The following is a 19,200-nucleotide window of genomic DNA, read 5'->3' as shown; positions in this document are numbered from 1 at the left end:
ACAACACAACTGCTTGGGGAAAAGACCGGTCACGGTCGCGTTTATTAAACAAATTGAATTCTGCCTAATCTTAGCCAATAATTAGGCAGCTCAAATCAACCTATCACTGAACTTGTAACAAGTTCATTCCAGTTGGTGGCGGCATCTTCTTCTAGCTAACTAACCCCTACTTATTGACGGACAAGGCCCCTCCGATGTCTGCAGCGTGGCACAGGGGTTGCGCACGCTCATTGGCACAGTGAGAGAGATTTTGTTATGGAGAGCTCTTCGGCCTGCAGCTCTTTAAAAGGGGGAGAGGAACCCCTAAGCCGGCACTTAGTGGGCGACACCTCTCCCTGTGTTCGGGCCGTCACTCTGCTCACACTGCGCCTGCTCCCAGGGCCTTGCCCGACCGCCACAAAAGACGATCCTCTTGCCGCCACACTTAACCAACATAGCCCTTAAATAACAATATACCAATATAACACACTGAACCAAATTCAACTTTTTTTTTTTTTTTATAATATAAATAACGCTGTGTTAACAACGGTCGGATGCCAACCATAGCACAGAACTTTGAAAACTAACTAATGTCCTATCGAGTGTCCATTTTAAACAACCGATGAGATGGCTTTCTTAAAATCAGCCAGGAAAATGTCCAACCCGACGTCCGCCAGGTGAACCCCATCCGGTCGGTAAAGGGCCTTCTTGTCGGCCGTAATAGTGTCATGCCTGATGACAAAACCTCCCACGGCCGTGACCGCTCTTCCCACTTCCCTATTAACTTTCTTGCGGACATTGTACGCTGCCCTCTGTGTCACAATGTGACGCCAACGCAGCCGTGCAACCACGTTAGACCAACCTATCCGCACATCCTGAAGCCATGTGCACACCCACTTAATGTCCGCAACCATATCCCGAATTAAATCCAACACGGGAATGGATCCCAAGTAATTTCCGCCCAGATGCACAACAATCACTTGAGGCTTTCCCCACCTCCTATGCGCATCCTGTAACAGAGCGGGGAGCTCACTCCAATTAAGACCCCTGCGCCCGAGCCAGCGAATGTTAGCCCTGGATGCCGCCAATCCTAGCTGCTGCCCTCCCGGGGAATGATGCGCCCTGATAGCCGCCCAGTGGATAAAGGAGTGCCCAATAATCCACACGCGCACTGGGGTCTTTACTGTACCTATAACAACATGGATGGGGACAATGAAACGGTGACAAACAACCACTAGCAAAACACCCCTTCTCACCCCCCGCCCGGCCGGGAAGGTATCAAGAGGTCACGCACCTTACGCGCCCCCATCAACTAAGCACTCAACGGGCGAATGTAGCCCCTATATCGCTCCGACTTCCAACGCCCCATTTTCTTAATGACCGCCTGCGACGACCCACCGGCCGCAGCACTAGTCGCTGCCCCGATACGGAATGAATGCGGAGCAATCTTAGACGGATCCAATCCCGCTGCCGCTGCCACTTTGGCTAGCACTTTGCGGAACTGGAAGGCCGAAAGAGAACTGCCGTCCTCATGCACGAGGAACTGCAGCCCTCCGCCCGGCCGTACACGGCAATAATCCGCCACGCTCGATACCGGGCAGCATTCCGTGCATTCGTGCCTGGCTAAAGGCAACCAAGCCCCTTTCCCATCCTGATCCGTTTTGGATCTGGGAATGAGCAGTAGCACGCAATCATCCGAGGCCCTTACGTGCCCCACTTTAATGCCGCCTACCTCCCCTCTTGTGGAGGAGGCGACCACTTCGCCTATCCTCAGTGCCCCCGCAAATGCCAACGCGAAAGCAGCCCGAAACAAGACCGCCTCGTAGGCTGAACTGCACACTGCCTCCAGATTTACTACCAGCGAGCGCAATCTTTCTGTCGTTATTGGCTCCCTCCGATTCTTCGCGGGTGGGGCCATCCGGCCCCATCCCTTCAGGATCTACCTTACTAGGAAAGTACCCGTATGGTCCCTAAAACCTAAAGCTTTGCTGAAAAATGACAATGCCGCTAACCTGCTCAGAGCTGACAATCTGGACACAGCCTCAAGCTTCAAGCACGCTAGCCATTCCAGAACGTGTACCTGAGACGCCTGACACAACAAGAAACCCTTCTGCACGCTGAAGCGCTCCCATGCCCTCCAATGCTATGAGTACGCCGCCCACGTCTTAGGAGCAAGCGATGCTCTGATCAGGGGGAGAATGGTCTCCCAACCTCCGCCAGCTGCCAAAGGAAAAGAGGGCACGTTAGACCCTCAGCCGCTGCCCTCGGTGCTACCCTTCTAAACTGATCCCATTGAAATCTTGAAAGGGCATCTGCTATCACATTGCTTACCCCTGGGACGTGCCGCGCTGTGAAGCGAACATTAAGCTGCAAACACCGCAAGACCAGGTGCCGGAGGTAGGTCACCACCACCGGCGAGGCTGCTGACAACCTGTTTATGGCGTACACCACGCTCATATTGTCTGACCAGAAGATTACTGACCGATTGGACAGCCTCTCTCCCCATAGCTCTACCGCTACTACAATAGGGAAGAGTTCGAGCAATGCAAGATTACGCGTGAGGCCCGCGGTAATCCAGCCCTCTGGCCATGGCTCCGCACTCCAGTCTCCGTCCAAATAGGCTCCATAGCCCAACCCGCCCGCAGCATCCGTGAACAGATGCAGGGCTTGATTGGAAATGGGTCCGTCTCTCCAAAGGCAGACCCCGTTAAAATGAACCAGGAACCTTTCCCAAACTCTCAGGTCGTCCCTCATCTCCTCCGTCACCCGGCGCCTCTGACTATGCGTCCGAGGCCCTTTCAATAGAGCTTCTAACCTGCGGTTGAAGACCCTCCCCATGGGGATCGCCCTCCCTGCAAAGTTAAGCAACCCCAGAAGAGATTGCAGCTCCTTAATGGAGATGTGCTCCACGCGACATGCTGATTGAACCGCCCCAAGTAGGTGGTCGACTTTATCTTTTGGGAGCCTGCATAGGGATGCAACAGTGTCGATCTCTATGCCTAGGAACGTCAGGCAGGTACATGGTCCCTGCGTTTTCTCGTTTGCGAGCGGCACCCCAAACTCGGCTGTAATATCCTGCATCACCCGCATCAACGCAGCACATTCGTCAGTATCTGGACCCCCTACCAGCAGGAAATCATCCAGGTAGTGGGCCACGGCCCCGCCCCCAGACGCCCTCTGCACCACCCAGTGCAGGAAGGAGCTGAAGCATTCAAAAAGGGCACATGACAAGGAGCAGCCCATGGGCAAACACCTGTCAACAAAAAATTCACCCTCGAACTTCATCCCCATCAGCCGAAATGAGGAAGGATGAAGCGGGAGCAAGCGGAAAGCGGACTCAATGTCCAGCTTGGCCATCAAGGCCCCGCGACCCTGAGAGCGAACCACCTCCAGTGCCTCGTCAAAGGACTGATAGTGTACAGAGCTGAGGTCCGGATCTATCGCGTCATTCACTGACGCCCCTTTGGGATACGACAAGTGATGAATAAGCCTGTATTTCCCCTTCTCCCGCTTGGGAACTACTCCCAGTGGAGAGACCACTAGATCCGCGATTGGCCGCTCCCGAAATGGGCCGACCACCCTCCCCAGCCTCAGTTCCTTAGCCAACTTCTCCCTCACTACGTGCGGGAACTCATAAGCTGACTTTAGGTTACGGTGGACAGAGGACCCGGTTACTTGTGAAGTAACCGGAATCCTAAACCCCACCCTCAACCCTGACGACAGGACTGCCGCTGCCTCACCGTCAGGGTACAGCGCCAGCCACGGCGCCATCTTCTCGTACTTAAGTGGAGTTGGGGCCCTTGCCCCCAGACCCCCCTCTACTAATCTGGGTGGGTGCACCGGATTCCCTTCTCTTCGTGCATTCTGAACCCGGGTGAGGTCCGCTGCAAAACTTGCAGATGTGCCGAAAGGAGCAATTTGCTCCCTTGTCACACTGCTTGTCCTGGAATTTCCAGCACTCCCTCCCCCGCCTCTTCAGGCGCAGAAAGGACCGCTGCGTTCCAGGCTTCGCCGCCGCGGGTGGCGAATTAGACCGCTCGCGCCCCAACTTAGACCACAGGTGCATATCTTGCGTCCCGAAGTGTAAGATGGGGTTGCCCACCATTTTCTTGCGGAATGCTAAATCATAATCCCTCCAAGCACCTTCCCTGAACCTTTTGTAAATATCACCGACCGTGTCTTGATATTTAAAAAGGTTATGCCCCTGAGTCGGCCACCTATCAACGTAGCAGGACGCCAACACCCTATATCCTGCCTGCCATTCATCATAAGTTTCCTGGCGCCGAACTTTTTTGGGGCCAGAGCCCTCGGCCGCCCTCTCCTTAGCTCTACATGCTTCTGGAGTGAGTTCGTAGATATTCACATATCTACCCTCTTGGATTTTTTTAATCACTTTAGCCTTCAAATGGCCATAAAGCGAGTGGACTAGGCACGGGTACGAATCCCCGTGCACCGCCACTTTCCTTGACGCCACCTGCCCTGCCTGCGCCACTCCCACTTGCGCTACGGAATTGTTCTCTACAACGCCCGGCGCGCCTGCTTTCGCCTGCACCTGCGCTGCCACTAATTTTTTAATCATTCTAAACATTTGCTGTTGGCCCTTGCCCACTAAACCTAGCCCTGTCTCGCTATCAGAGCCTGAGTCGCTAGATGAAGACCCCATGTTAGTGTGTGTAATGTCAGTGATGGTGCACTCACCAGCCTGCGACAGCTGCTGCGAAGTCCCTTCTGATGGCTGTGAGTGTCCACCTGCTGTTGGGCTAGCAAGTCCCGCAGCTCCTCCATTCGCCGTGCACTGGCTGCTTGTACCAGCCTCCATTCTTTGCTCTGCAGCAGATGACACCTGAGGAGACAAAACAGACTGGGGAGTACTCTGAGCGACGAAGAGGGCCCCAGATGGGGCCGCACCCTCCTTTTCGCCACCCCTAGCCCTCTCTTGCACCCCAAGTGCTGCAGCCACAGCCCTTCTAATCAAGTCCTCCTGAACACCTAATGCCTGACTAACGCATTCTCTCACCTCACGCTGTACTTCAGCAGCGATCTGCGCACTGTCCACACATACATTCACACCCCTCAACTGGCCCTGCATAGAGTCACCTTTGTCACACATAGCACCTGGCCCATGATTCACAGTAGCATTGCCTTGTCTATTGGCTGTCTCCTGGCCCCTGCCATGAGCTTGCATCTGCTCCCTCTGCTGCAAAGGAGGCTGTTGTGGACAGACCGCTTCCTGAAAGTTAGAGGCATCATTTGCACCTATCCCTTGTCTCCTGCAAACTCTCACGCATTGCTCCTGACTCTGGGGCTGATCTGTCATGATAGGATCCCTGGTCATAGCGGTAACAGCACTATTCGAGCCACTACCCCTCAGCACCACTACCTCCGCTTCTATTGGAGGTCTACCCTGTTGCCTGCGACCCTGAGCCTGTAAGTCCCCAGCTGCAGTGATGGCGTCATCTGCGCCTCTAACACTTGAGCCGCCCGCCTGCATGCCTTGCACCTGCCGCCTATGCTCCCCGCTCACAGCCGCACTCACCACCTGCCCGTTGCCCGCCCCCCTGCCCCCTGCGACCGTCGTCGCCGCCCGGAGTCTCCCCAACTTACTAGGGGCTGCTCCGGAAGGCTCCTCCGGTCGTCCTGCAGGGCGGCGTTGCACTCGCGTGCGACCGCGCTCCTCCCCAGAAGAAGATCCGTCAGAGGGGGAGGAGACGTGACGCACGTTACGTGCGGGGGCGTGGCCACGCCCCGCACTACCAGAAGGCCCAAAGCCCGCCCGGCCCCGGCAACCACCGGCAACAACACCGGACCCTCCAGCACCATCCAGGCCCTGCTCTATGCCGCCCGGCCCCCAGCCTGAGGCCAGAGACTGAGCGAGGGCCAAGACAGTGGCCAGAGCACCCGGCGGTAGCGCCGGCAGCTGCTGCATAAGGGCCCCCATGTCTGCGCCATGCTCCCCGGCTCCCCCAGCATCAGGCCCAGCCCTAGCAGAAACCTGGGCAGAACTACCTCTGGGAACCGCTCTCCCAGCTCCTCTTCCCCTAGCCCTGGTGCCCGCCCTGGCCCCCGCCCTGCTAGTAGGGGTGTAACTGAGCTCCCTCCTAACCCTCTGTCTAGCTGCAATGGAGGGCCTACTGGGAACCCTAGCTTGGGGGGTAGGGGGTACCACATCTTCCAGGTCTGATGTCTCATTTCCTCCTGCAGGTCTCTTCCTTCTTGAAGGCTCCACCGCCGCATCCCTGTACCTCCTGGGAGGCAAAGAAGTACGCCTGGCACGCTTCATGATCACTGGGGCCTAGAGTTCAAGATATCCAGCACAGAAGAAAGTTCTCCTCGAAGTCTGGAGGCAGGAAGAGGCGAATCCACTGGAACAGGACCCTATAAAGGCAAGAGGTACACCCTCCCACACATTTGCAACATTGTAGCATACACACACTTCTAGAACCCTCCAGACTTCAAGTCAGCTATCCCTTAATTTTGCATATAATGATGTATCAATTGTTTGGCGTACCTTGAACTGTGGTACCGGAATACATATGCTAGGTTAATGCTGCATATTTAGGTTAATACTGTTTGTTTATATTATACTGTAAAACTGTGTTGTTGTAGAATACCCGCATCCTTGCCCTGCGTGGTAAAAAGTCATGTATATTTTTTTTTTTCCATTATTGGTTACAAATTAAAAAAAAAAAAAAACACATTTAAACATTTTTTTAAATGGCATAAGATGTTGTCTACACTTGGTTTCATGCCCAAAATCCAAACCTTTTCCAGGGCCCAAGCAGTTTGGATAAATAGTTTTCTACCTGTACTCAGTTCCTCTCACACACCCTCATTTGCACACACGCAGGCATCTGTATGTGCACAGACATTTTATATTTGCCCACATAGAAATATACAGGGCAATAAAAACACTGGTGCTGGCTGCCTGCCAGGATCCTGGGGAAACTGGGCAGTGTAGGCAGAAGTGCAAAGGCAACACAAAGAGGGTAGGGTGGCCAGAATAGGCTGCAGGTTTGATGTGGCTCTTGGACACTGAGAATTTACATCTTTTTTACAAGGTTTCTCATTTACAACTAGGGGGTCAATTTATCAAGCTCCGTACTGATGACCCGTGTTTCCGGAGAACCTTCAGAAGTTATGACGCAGCGGTCTAAAGACTCTTAAAAAAGGATGTTCATATCCTTCTAGTAGTTGTTCTTGTGTGGTTGTCATAGAAATATAAATCACCTACAAACAACTGCTAGGAGTCCCTTTGCTGAAAGATTATAGATATTTGTCACTCTACAGAAGATCTTTAACCAAAGTGTTAGACAAACAGAAGTGAGTCACATCACCTGGTTATCAGTAAAGCAGATAATTAGGTCATGAGGTGATAAGCAAAGAACATGTATAAATAGTGCTAGCATTAACTCTTATTTTTATTTTTGCAGTTGCTTGATCAGAAAAGAAGACTGAAAAATGTATATTTTTACATATTACCAACTTCTCTTAGATTGTCCTGACATGCGTAAAACTCACAATATCTTATCCTTGGAAAGGGACTTACATAAAGAAATACCACCTAAACATTTGTCGAAAGCAATTACTGACACTAAAAGGCTATACACTGCATAACCTTATTTTAACTCTACTACAAACTATTAATGAGATGGCATTGGCTCCAAAGCAGATTACATAAAAAGTCCCCCCAAAACCCCTCAACTTTTTGGAGACATTGTGGAAACCTTGGAAATCTGATAGAACTGCCCTACAATCCAATACTTAAGGCGTGAAGTTCTTGACCTTTGCTCCCAATAAAGACTCCCTACACGGAATTCACCAGAAATGCACCTATTACATCTACAACTGCCCAAATTACCTAAATCACATAAATATCTTTACATATATATCATGATGGAGACTAAGTTAACTATAGCTAGACACTGGAAACAGCAGGCAGCCCCCACCATAACCAAAGTCAAAGAAATCGTAGTATATATTAGAAACATGGAAGAGGCAGTATTTCTTAATATAGGATTTCTAGATCTTTATTTTGCAATCTGGGAACCCTGGGACTCCTTGTCTTCTACTCCCTAACTACTAGACCTCCGCTTATATTATCACTTGTTTGTTTTTTTCTCTCTTCTTCTCTTTGCCCCCTCCTTTCCTGAGAAGCCTGAGGAATACTGACCCCCATACTATGCTTATACCTTAGGAATTTAATTGACACAACTTCTTTAGAGTAAACCAATCTTCTCATGGAAATATGCTCTACTAATATAAATTGCTTTATATGAAATCTGTTACTATCTAATATTGTTTTCTTGTAGAATAGTACCTAACCTCCATGGTACCCTAATGACTTTGTATACTCTTCAACAATACAAGACTGCAAAGTTAAGAAAAACATGAAAACTTGAAATACCACCACATCAATTCAGCTATTAGAGACGCTTCATCTTGGACTTGAATACTATGTTTTGTGGATAAAATTGCCTAACTGTCTCATGTTTGTATAACTATTCATTTGGTGTTTCATTAATAATAAAAAATAACCTACTGCTGCATAGAAGGCAATGGAGAAAAAAAAGTTGAAAAAAAACAAACACTCTACTCACTCGCTAACCTGAATCACTATAAGCCCCTACTGTAATACCCCTAAACCGCCACATAGCCCACCGCAAAGTCCCCACTACACTATTGACCCATAATCCGCCATACCCCCACAACACAAACTACCTATGTACACTATTAATCCCAAAACTGCCATTCCCCCACATTGCAAACACTAAACTATTAACCCCTAAATCACCATTCCCCGCACAATGCAAAATACCTAAATAAACTATTAACCCCTAAACCAACAGACCCCCCAACACAAAGTAATAAACTAACATCTAAACCCCCTAACACCCCATTATTTTTTTATTTTCTGTAATTATTTTCTGTAATGATAGGTTGTTTTTTTTGTAATGTTAGGTTTTTTTATTTTTAGTAATGTTAGATTTTTTTGTTGTTTTTTTTTAAAGGTAAGATAAGGTTTTTATTAAATTTTACAGGTAAGTTTTTTTTGTTTTTTTAAATAGGATTTGTTTGTAAATTTAGGGGTAATTTAATTTGGGATAAGTTAGGGAGTGTTAGGTTAGGGGGTTTAGATGTTATGTATCAAAAATAAAAAAGAAAAGAACAGTTAACAAATCATTACTTGCTAAAGAGTGACCAAGACCGCACTAGAGTACAGAAACATAGGCTTTAATGCTTCTGTCTGCTAAGCATACTTAAATACACCACAATGATAAAATACATAAAAAACATATACATAAGTATGTGAACAATTGTCTTTGCAAAAGACTCTTCAGTGGCATCCACAACTGCCTGGAAAATAGGAGCACATAAGTGCAAAAGCACACTCCTCAACTTTGGATCCTCTTTTCAGTTTGTGGGCAGATATTAGCAGTGAAATATTAAGAGAAATTGATAAATTGGATAAATTTCCGTTTTTTTGAAACATCAAATGCAGGATATTCAGGTGTGCTTGTAAAGGGGTAAAAATGGTCAAAAACACAAACCTCTTCAGGGCTATCACAAGCCTTAGATTTAGAAGCAGGTAAGGTTTGCCTTCCCTCTCGTAGCAACTACTGCCCACTTACCAGCTGATCCTCATGACGTTTGCTCACCAACAGATGCTTCATCTCTCCAAGGTGAATGTTTATCCGGTTCTCAGTTTACATAATGCGGCCACTGATCTTGAGCAACAGCAAAGTAGTTTTGTCACATACTACCGCTCCACCACATGTGCCAAACAATTGCCAGGATGATGACGGGTTTCGCCCCTCCCACTTTAGGGCCGGCTGGGGCTTCGTCAGATAGTTTGCAGTGTTGCTGAGGCATCCTTTAAAGCAGGTACCCAGTCACGCCTCCATTTTATTTAAAGGTGCCACACATTAAAAGCTCTGTTAGAGCGTTCCACTTTGTAACTTTGTTACTACTCTCCTACCATCATGATATATATTACTTGATCAGCATGGCATATTTCTAAACCCTTATTGACATTTTAAGAGGTTATAATTATATACATTCCAAAGTGATATGCTTGATTATTTGATACATTCAACATATTAGCATACATTACAGGATTTACATATTTAAGTGGTAGATTTCATAAAGACTTATCGGAAATTAAATAATTCATGCATGTTCTTATAATAGCACATAATGTACATTATGTATATACATATAAGAGTTTTAAAGAAAACACACATATTCAATTTTTTCATTTAACCCTTTAGGGTTTATTGTCTTCAGCAGATACATCCAACGAGTTTTATGTTGGAGTAGTGTTTCATCCAAATTTCCACCCCTTCTATTAGGCTTTAAATGGTCTATTCCAATAATCCTCAGTCCTGAGTGATCTGAATTGTGACATTCTCTAAAATGCCTTGCTACAGGACTGTCATGGTCTTTATTTTTTAAATCATTTCTGTGTTCACGTACCCTCTCATTCAGTTCTCTGCCAGTTTTACCAACATAAAATGTCGGACATGAGCATGATAGAAGGTAAATGACTCCAGAAGTATTATAAGTAATCCATTGTTTTATTTTGAAGGTCATACTTGGATTAGATGTTAGTTTATTAATTTGCATTGGGGGGGCTGGAGGTTTAGGGGTTAATATTGTAGTTTAGACTTTTCGATGTGGGGGGACTGGGGATTTAGGGGTTAATAGTATTTTTAGGTAGTTTGCGATGTGGGGGATGGCGGTTTAGGGGTTAATAGTGTGTTTAGTGTAACTGTTTCATCTAGACAAACTTTTTACGCAACCTTTAAAGTTGCGTAAAAAGTTTGAGCAGTAAATGCAAATGAGCTTGCACGATCGTTTTAATTTCAACTTGTAATACAAGCACAAATTAGTGCTTTTTATTCCCCATAGAAAATATGGGGAGCGTAAATCACTGCAAGTTTGTGCACACCTTGTAATATGGATTTGAGCCTAAAGAATACCATAAACCTCGCTATCGTGTTCACGCTCCTAACGCTCCACTTGTAATCTAACCCAGAGTATTTTTTTGTTTAAAATAAGATTGAAAATAGATTTGCGGCTCGTTTTTTGCATGGTTTAACCCTTTAAAGACAAATCCAAAAGTTTTTCACAATTTCCATTCTTAAATGAGGCAGGCAATTTTGAAATTTTTGATCAGTATTGGTTTCACCAGTTTTATCTGCTCTCTTGTTAAATGCAGATATATATATATATATATATATATATATATATATATATATACACCGTTTTTAAACCGCAAGCTGGGCTTTCTTGTGATACCCAATATGGGTACATAAAATAATAATAAATAGGAATTTAATACTGAAAAATGGGGCAAAAATGATGTGATGGAATTATTGGTTTAATGCTAAAATTTGCTTTGCTTGGACGGTAAACTAAATAGCAGTCACCCAATACAAAACTGCTACACAAAAATATATATCTGAAGAAACCAGACATCCAGGGTTTTTATCTAGAGGTATTTGACATTTTTAATTAATCCTTTTTGTCGCCAAGGACAAAAATTTAAATTAAAAACAAAAACAAAAAATTAATTAATTAATAAAAAAATTACTTTATTAAAATAAAACGTATAAAGAAAAATATATAACTACACTTTATTAAAATAAATGTAACACTTTTGTTCACATACATGCTCACAGGGAGGGAAGGTAAGGGGTCAAGACAAGCCATTGTTAACAAACAATTGCTTGTCATTATTGACGTGATTACTGTGTCACAGTGATCTCTTGACCATTTGGCACTTGTTTGGGCATCACTGGACTGTCTCACTCCTAAAGGCATACAGTGATAGTAGCCCAGTGGGCCTGATACCAGCATGTATGCCAGTATCTAGGCTCTATTTTAAGTATACAATCACTGTCACTGTCTGTCACAGTAACAGACATATATGACTGTTAATGCACTGTTGCTGGATAGTGATGTAGCAAACTGTTCGCCGGAGAACAGTTCCCGGCGATCTTAGCTTGTTCACGTTCGCCGCGGTGGGCGAACATATGCGATGTTCGATCCGCCCCCCTATTCGTCATCATTGAGGAAACTTTGACCCTGTATCTCACAGTCTGCAGACACAGTTCAGCCAATCAGCAGCAGACACTCCCTCACAGACCCTCCCAGCTCCTGGGCAGCAGCCATTTTAGATTCATTACGATCCTGCTTTCTTAGTGAGAGGAGGATTATTGCTGCTGCTGCTGATTTTATAGGGAAATAGATAGCTAGGCTAGTGTATTTAGTGTCCACTACAGTCCTGAAGGACTCATCTAATCTCTGCTGTAAGGACAGCACCCCAAAAAGCCCTTTTTAGGGCTAGAACTTCAGCCCAAAAAACCCTTTTTAGGGCTAGAACTTCAGTCATTTTTTTTTTTTTTAATTTTATTTGCATTTGCCTGCCTGTCAGCCTGTGTGTGAGGCTCACAGCAGATACTGTGATTAGTGCCACCACTGATATCTGGTTAACATTAGTGTAAATTTAAAAAAAATAAAAATAAATTTTTGCTAGTGTAATCTAATTTCATTTTCCATCAGGCCTGTGTGTCAGGCCCACATCATATACTGTAATTAATAGCTCTGTTTTCCACCACTTATATCTGGTGTAACATTAGTGTAAATTTTTAAAAAAAAAACTTTTACATGAGTCTTCAAGTGTTATTTAATTTTAGTTGCCAGGGCAGCCTGCCACTAGTGCCAGCCTGTGTGTCAGGCTGCCAGCATATACTGTGCCTACTTCCATCCTCAGTGCCACCACTCCTATCTGTTGTAACATTAGTGTAACTTTTTAAAAAAAAAATTTTTACATCAGTCTGCTAGTGTTATTTAATTGCAGTTGCCTGTCTGCCAGCGTGTGTGCCAGGCCCACTTTCCAACTAGTGCCACAAATCATATTTGTTATAACAGTAGTGTAAATATTTAAAATAAAAACTTTTTTGACTGTGAATCATCAGTCTGCTAGTGCAATTGAATTGCAGTTGCCTGCCTGCCAGCGTGTGTGCCAGGCCCACTTGCCAACTAGTGCCACCAATCATATTTGTTATAACAGTATTGTAAATATTTAAAAAAAAACTTTTTTGACTGTGAATCATCAGTCTGCTGGTGCAATTGAATTGCAGTTGCCTGCCTGCCAGTGTGTGTGCCAGGCTCACTTGCCAACTAGTGCCACCAATCATATTTGTTATAACAGTATTGTAAATATTTAAAAAAAAACTTTTTTGATTGTGAAATATCAGTCAGCTAGTGTAATCTAATTGCAGTTGCCTGCCTGCCAGCGTGTGTGCCAGGCCCACTTGCCAACTAGTGCCACAAATCATATTTGTTATAACAGTATTGTAAATATTTAAAAAAAAAACTTTTTTGACTGTGAATCATCAGTCTGCTAGTGTAATCTAATTGAAGTTGCCTGCCTGCTAGCGTGTGTGCCAGGCCCACTTGCCAACTAGTGCCACCAATCATATTTGTTATAACAGTGTTGTAAATATTTAAAATAAAAACTTTTTTGACTGTGAATCATCAGTCTGCTAGTGCAATTGAATTGCAGTTGCCTGCCTGCCAGCGTGTGTGCCAGTCCCACTTGCCAACTAGTGCCACCAATCATATTTGTTATAACAGTATTGTAAATATTTAAAAAAAAAACTTTTTTGACTGTGAAACATCAGTCAGCTAGTGTAATCTAATTGCAGTTGCCTGCCTCCCAGCGTGTGTGCCAGGCCCACTTGCCAACTAGTGCCACCAATCATATTTGTTATAACAGTATTGTAAATATTTAAAAAAAAAAACTTTTTTGACTGTGAAACATCAGTCAGCTAGTGTAATCTAATTGCAGTTGCCTGTGCCAGGCCCACTTGCCAACTAGTGCCACCAATCATATTTGTTATAACAGTATTGTAAATATTTTAAAAACTAACTTTTTTGACTGTGAAACATCAGTCTGCTAGTGTAATCTAATTGAAGTTGCCTGCCTGCCAGCGTGTGTGAGAGGCCCACTTGCTAAGCCAACTAGTGCCACCAATCATATTTGTTATAACAGTATTGTAAATATTTAAAAAAAATTGACTGTGAATCATCAGTCTGCTAGTGCAATTGAATTGCAGTTGCCTGCCTGCCAGCGTGTGTGCCAGGCCCACTTGCCAACTAGTGCCACCAATCATATTTGTTATAACAGTATTGTAAATATTTTTAAAAAAAACTTTTTTGACTGTGAAACATCAGTCAGCTAGTGTAATCTAATTGCAGTTGCCTGCCTGCCAGCGTGTGTGCCAGTCCCACTTGCCAACTAGTGCCACCAATCATATTTGCTATAACAGTATTGTAAATATTTAAAAAAAAACTTTTTTGACTGTGAATCATCAGTCTCCTAGTGCAATTGAATTGCAGTTGCCTGCCTGTCAGCGTGTGTGCCAGGCCCATTTGCCAACTAGTGCCACCAATCATATTTGTTATAACAGTATTGTAAATATTTAAAAAAAATTGACTGTGAATCATCAGTCTGCTAGTGCAATTGAATTGCAGTTGCCTGCCTGCCAGCATGTGTGCCAGGCCCACTTGCCAACTAGTGCCACCAATCATATTTGTTATAACAGTATTGTAAATATTTTTTAAAAAAACTTTTTTGACTGTGAAACATCAGTCAGCTAGTGTAATCTAATTGCAGTTGCCTGCCTGCCAGCGTGTGTGCCAGTCCCACTTGCCAACTAGTGCCACCAATCATATTTGCTATAACAGTATTGTAAATATTTAAAAAAAAACTTTTTTGACTGTGAATCATCAGTCTCCTAGTGCAATTGAATTGCAGTTGCCTGCCTGTCAGCGTGTGTGCCAGGCCCACTTGCCAACTAGTGCCACCAATCATATTTGTTATAACAGTATTGTAAATATTTTTTAAAAAAACTTTTTTGACTGTGAAACATCAGTCAGCTAGTGTAATCTAATTGCAGTTGCCTGCCTCCCAGCGTGTGTGCCAGGCACACTTGCCAACTAGTGCCACCAATCATATTTGTTATAACAGTATTGTAAATATTTTTTAAAAAAACCTTTTTGACTGTGAAACATCAGTCAGCTAGTGTAATCTAATTGCAGTTGCCTGCCTCCCAGCGTGTGTGCCAGGCCCACTTGCCAACTAGTGCCACCAATCATATCTGTTATAACAGTATTGTAAATATTTAAAAAAAAACTTTTTTGACTGTGAAACATCAGTCAGCTAGTGTAATCTAATTGCAGTTGCCTGCCTCCCAGCGTGTGTGCCAGGCCCACTTGCCAACTAGTGCCACCAATCATATTTGTTATAACAGTATTGTAAATATTTAAAATAAAAAACTTTTCTGACTGTGAATCATCAGTCTCCTAGTGCAATTCAATTGCAGTTGCCTGCCTGCCTGCCAGCTTGTGTGCCAGGCCCACTTGCCAACTAGTGCCACCAATCATATTTGTTGTAACAGTAGTGTAAATATTTCAAACAAAAACTTTTTTGACTGTGAAACATCAGTCAGCTAGTGCAATATAATTGCAGCTGCCTGCCTGCCAGCGTGTGTGCCAGTCCCACCACTCATATTTGTTATAACAGTAGTGTCAATATTTAATAAAAAAACTTTTTTGACTGTGAAACATCAGTCTACTATTGTAATCTAATTGAAGATGCCTGCCTGCCAGCGTGTGTGCCAGGCCCACTTGCCAAGTTAGTGGCACCACTCATATTTGTTGTAACAGTACTTTTAATATTTAAAAAATAAACATTTTTGACTTTGAAACATCAGTCTGCTTTTTTGTGTCAGGCTCACAGCGTATACTGTGCCCACTTGCCCAGTGCCACCACTCATATCTTTTTTAATAGTAGTGTAAGTGTACATTTAAAAAAAAAAAAACTTTTTGGATTGTGAAACATCAGTCTGCTTTTTTGTGTCAGGCTCACAGCGTATACTGTGCCCACTTTCCCAGTGCCACCACTCATAATTTGTTTAATAGTAGTGTAAGTGTACATTTTAAAAAAAATGACAGGCAGAGGCAGGCCACCCCGCAGGTGCCGTCATGGTCGTGGTGCTGTGATTCCCTTAGACCCTATAACTATGCACAGTGTTCAGAGGCCACGTGCCATGGACACAAAAAGTTCTGAGGAGGACCTAGTTGAATGGCTAACACAGGACACCCAATCTTCTACAGCTTCCGCTCCTAACCTTGACGCACCATCCACCTCCAGCTTAGCTTCGGGCACCTCTCAAGTGACCAGTGCCACTCGCCCGCCTGCCGCCACCGCCAACACTAGCACCACAGCCACTTCACTTGATCTGTCAGAGGAGTTATTGACACATTAGTTGGAAGAAATGAGTGATGCGCAACCATCATTGACAGAGGATGTATGTCTCAGTCAGGCAGCATTACAGACATGGACGTACGGTGTAATGATGATGATGTTGTACCCGCTGCTGCCGTCGCAAGGAGCTAGTGGCACAGTCAGACAGCATGCATCGGCACCCGGGGTCAGCCAGACAGCACGCCAATCAACGCATGCTGTTGCCACCACCAGAATGCCGTCATCGCAGAGCTCAGCAGTGTGGCATTTTTTTTGTGTGTCTGCCTCTGACAACAGCGATGCCATTTGCAACCTGTGCCAAAAGAAACTGAGTCGTGGGAAGTCCAACACCCACCTAGGTACAACTGCTTTGCGAAGCACACAAACTCAAAGCCGCCATCCTCCTCCTGGTCCAGCATCTTCAGCCACGTCAACCACTGCTGTCCTCCTTGCCCCCTCTCAACCATCCTCCACTCAGTCTCTCTTACGTAGCAGTTCCTGGTTATCTGCCCACAGTCAGGTGTCTGTCAAGGACATGTTTGAGTGTAAGAAGCCAATTTCCCAAAGTCACCCCCTTGCCTGGCATCTGACAGCTGGCTTGTCTGAACTCTTAGCCCGCCAGCTTTTACCATACAAGCTGGTGGAGTCTGAGGCGTTCAAAAAATGTGTTGCTATTGGGACACCGCAGTGGAAGGTACCCGGCCGAAATTTCTTTTCACAAAAGGCAAACCCCAACCTGTACTCGATTGTGTGAAAGGAAGTAATGGCATGTCTGGCACACAGCGTTGGGGCAAGGGTCCATCTGACCACTGATAGCTGGTCTGCAAAGCATGGTCAGGGCAGGTATATCACCTACACTGCACATTGGGTAAACCTGCTGATGGCTAACAACATGGAATGCGTGGCTCTGCAGAGGAGTTGGTGACACCGCCATGACTTGCAGGCAGGCCTGCTGCTACCTCCTCTACTCCTCCTACTCCATCCTCTTCCATAACCTCTTCCTCGGCTGAGTCCTCTTCTGCTGCTGCGTCTTGCTCCACATCAACGGCACCCCCCCAGCTCCCCAGGTACTATTCAACATCCCGGATACAGCAGTGTCACGCCGTCTTGGGGTTGACTTGCCTGAAAGCCAAGAGTCACACCGCACCAGCACTCCTGTCCTCCCTGAACGCACAGGTGGATCAGTGGCTGACTCTGCACCAACTGGAGATTGGCAAAGTTGTTTCTGACAATGGAAGTAATTTGGTGGCGGCATTGAAATTGGGCAAGTTGACACATGTGCCGTGCATGGCACATGTGTGTAATTTGATTGTACAACGATTTGTGCATACGTACCCAGGCTTACAGGATGTCCTGAAGCAGGCCAGGAAGGTGTGTGGCCATTTCAGGCGTTCCTACACGGCCATGGCGCACTTGTCCGATATCCAGCAGCGAAACAACCTGCCAGAGAGGCGTTTGATTTGCGACAGCCCGACACGGTGGAATTCAACACTCCTAAGAGTTGTGGTGTCCATCACCACCAGAAACAGCCTTATCAGCATCGCTTGCTGGACCAGCAGCAACGCAGGAAGAGGATTGTGAGGAAGAGGAGTCAGATGAGGAATGTGGCTTTGAGGAGGAGGAGGAAGACATAGCACAACAGGCGTCCCAGGGTGCTCGTTGTTGTCACCTATCTGGTTCCCGTGGTGTTGTACGTGGCTGGGGGGAAGAAGATAACTTCAGTGAGATCAGTGAGGATGAGGAACGGGACATGATTAGCTCGGCATCCAACCTTGTGCAAATGGGGTCTTTCATGCTGTCGTGCCTGTTGAGGGACCCTCATATAAAAAAGCTGAAGGAGAACGACCTGTACTGGGTGTCCACGCTGCTAGAGCCCCGGTATAAGCTTAAAGTGACTGAAATGTTACTGAATTCCCGCAAGTCGGAAAGAATGGAGCAGTTAAAAAATAAATTAAAAAGTATGCTTTACACAGCGTATAAGGGTTATGTCACAGCACAACGGGAATCTAACAGGGGAAGAGATGAAAGTAATCCTCCTCCTCCTCCCACGACCACGCCGGCAAGGACAGGACGCTTTCCAGACGTGTTGTTGATGGAGGACATGCGGACCTTTTTAACTCCTATGCAAAGCCACAGCCCTTCTGGATACAGCCTCAGAGAAAGACTCAACCGACAGGTAGCAGACTACCTTGCATTAACTGCGGATCTCGACACTCTGAGGAGCGATGGACCCCTTGACTACTGGGTATGCAGGCTTGACCTGTGGCCTGAGCTATCCCAATTTGCAATCAAACTTCTGGCCTGCCCCGCTTCAAGTGTCCTGTCAGAAAGGACCTTCAGTGCAGCAGGAGGTATTGTCACTGAGAAGAGAAGTCGCCTAGGTCAAAAAAGTCTTGATTATCTCACCTTTATTAAAATGAATGAGGGATGGATCCCAAAGGGACTGACATTGTGCGATATATTAGAGTAAAAAAGGCATGATGAGATGACGAGCTGCCTTGGGCTACAAATGGTACACACGCTGCTGTATTTTATCTTCGAATGCCGGATGACTTGCGTGACTTATCCGCCAACAACTAGGGTTCAAGCCGCAATGTTTTAGGGCACTTTCTAACTGTCAAACAAACATCAATTTTTCTGGCCGCTGCTACAATACCTAATTTTTCAGGCATTTGTACATGCCTAATTTTTCTGGCCTCTGGTGCTGCACTGTGGCTACAAAACCCAAACCAAAAAAAAAAGGCACATAACAGTGATTAAACTGTTAAGAATAGTACAACTTAACACACCACTCATATCTGGTGGCACAGTAGATTGCACGCGTATAAAAAGGCTGAAGGAGAACGACCTGTACTGGGTGTCAAAGCATCTTTTTCCATCTCCCGTTTCCTAAAAATTATCTCCGG

The sequence above is a fragment of the Bombina bombina genome, chromosome 3, assembly GCF_027579735.1.
Source record: "Bombina bombina isolate aBomBom1 chromosome 3, aBomBom1.pri, whole genome shotgun sequence".
NCBI classification, from domain to species: domain Eukaryota; kingdom Metazoa; phylum Chordata; class Amphibia; order Anura; family Bombinatoridae; genus Bombina; species Bombina bombina.
The sequence above is the reverse complement of the archived record's forward strand: the minus strand, read 5'-3'. Positions refer to the sequence as shown.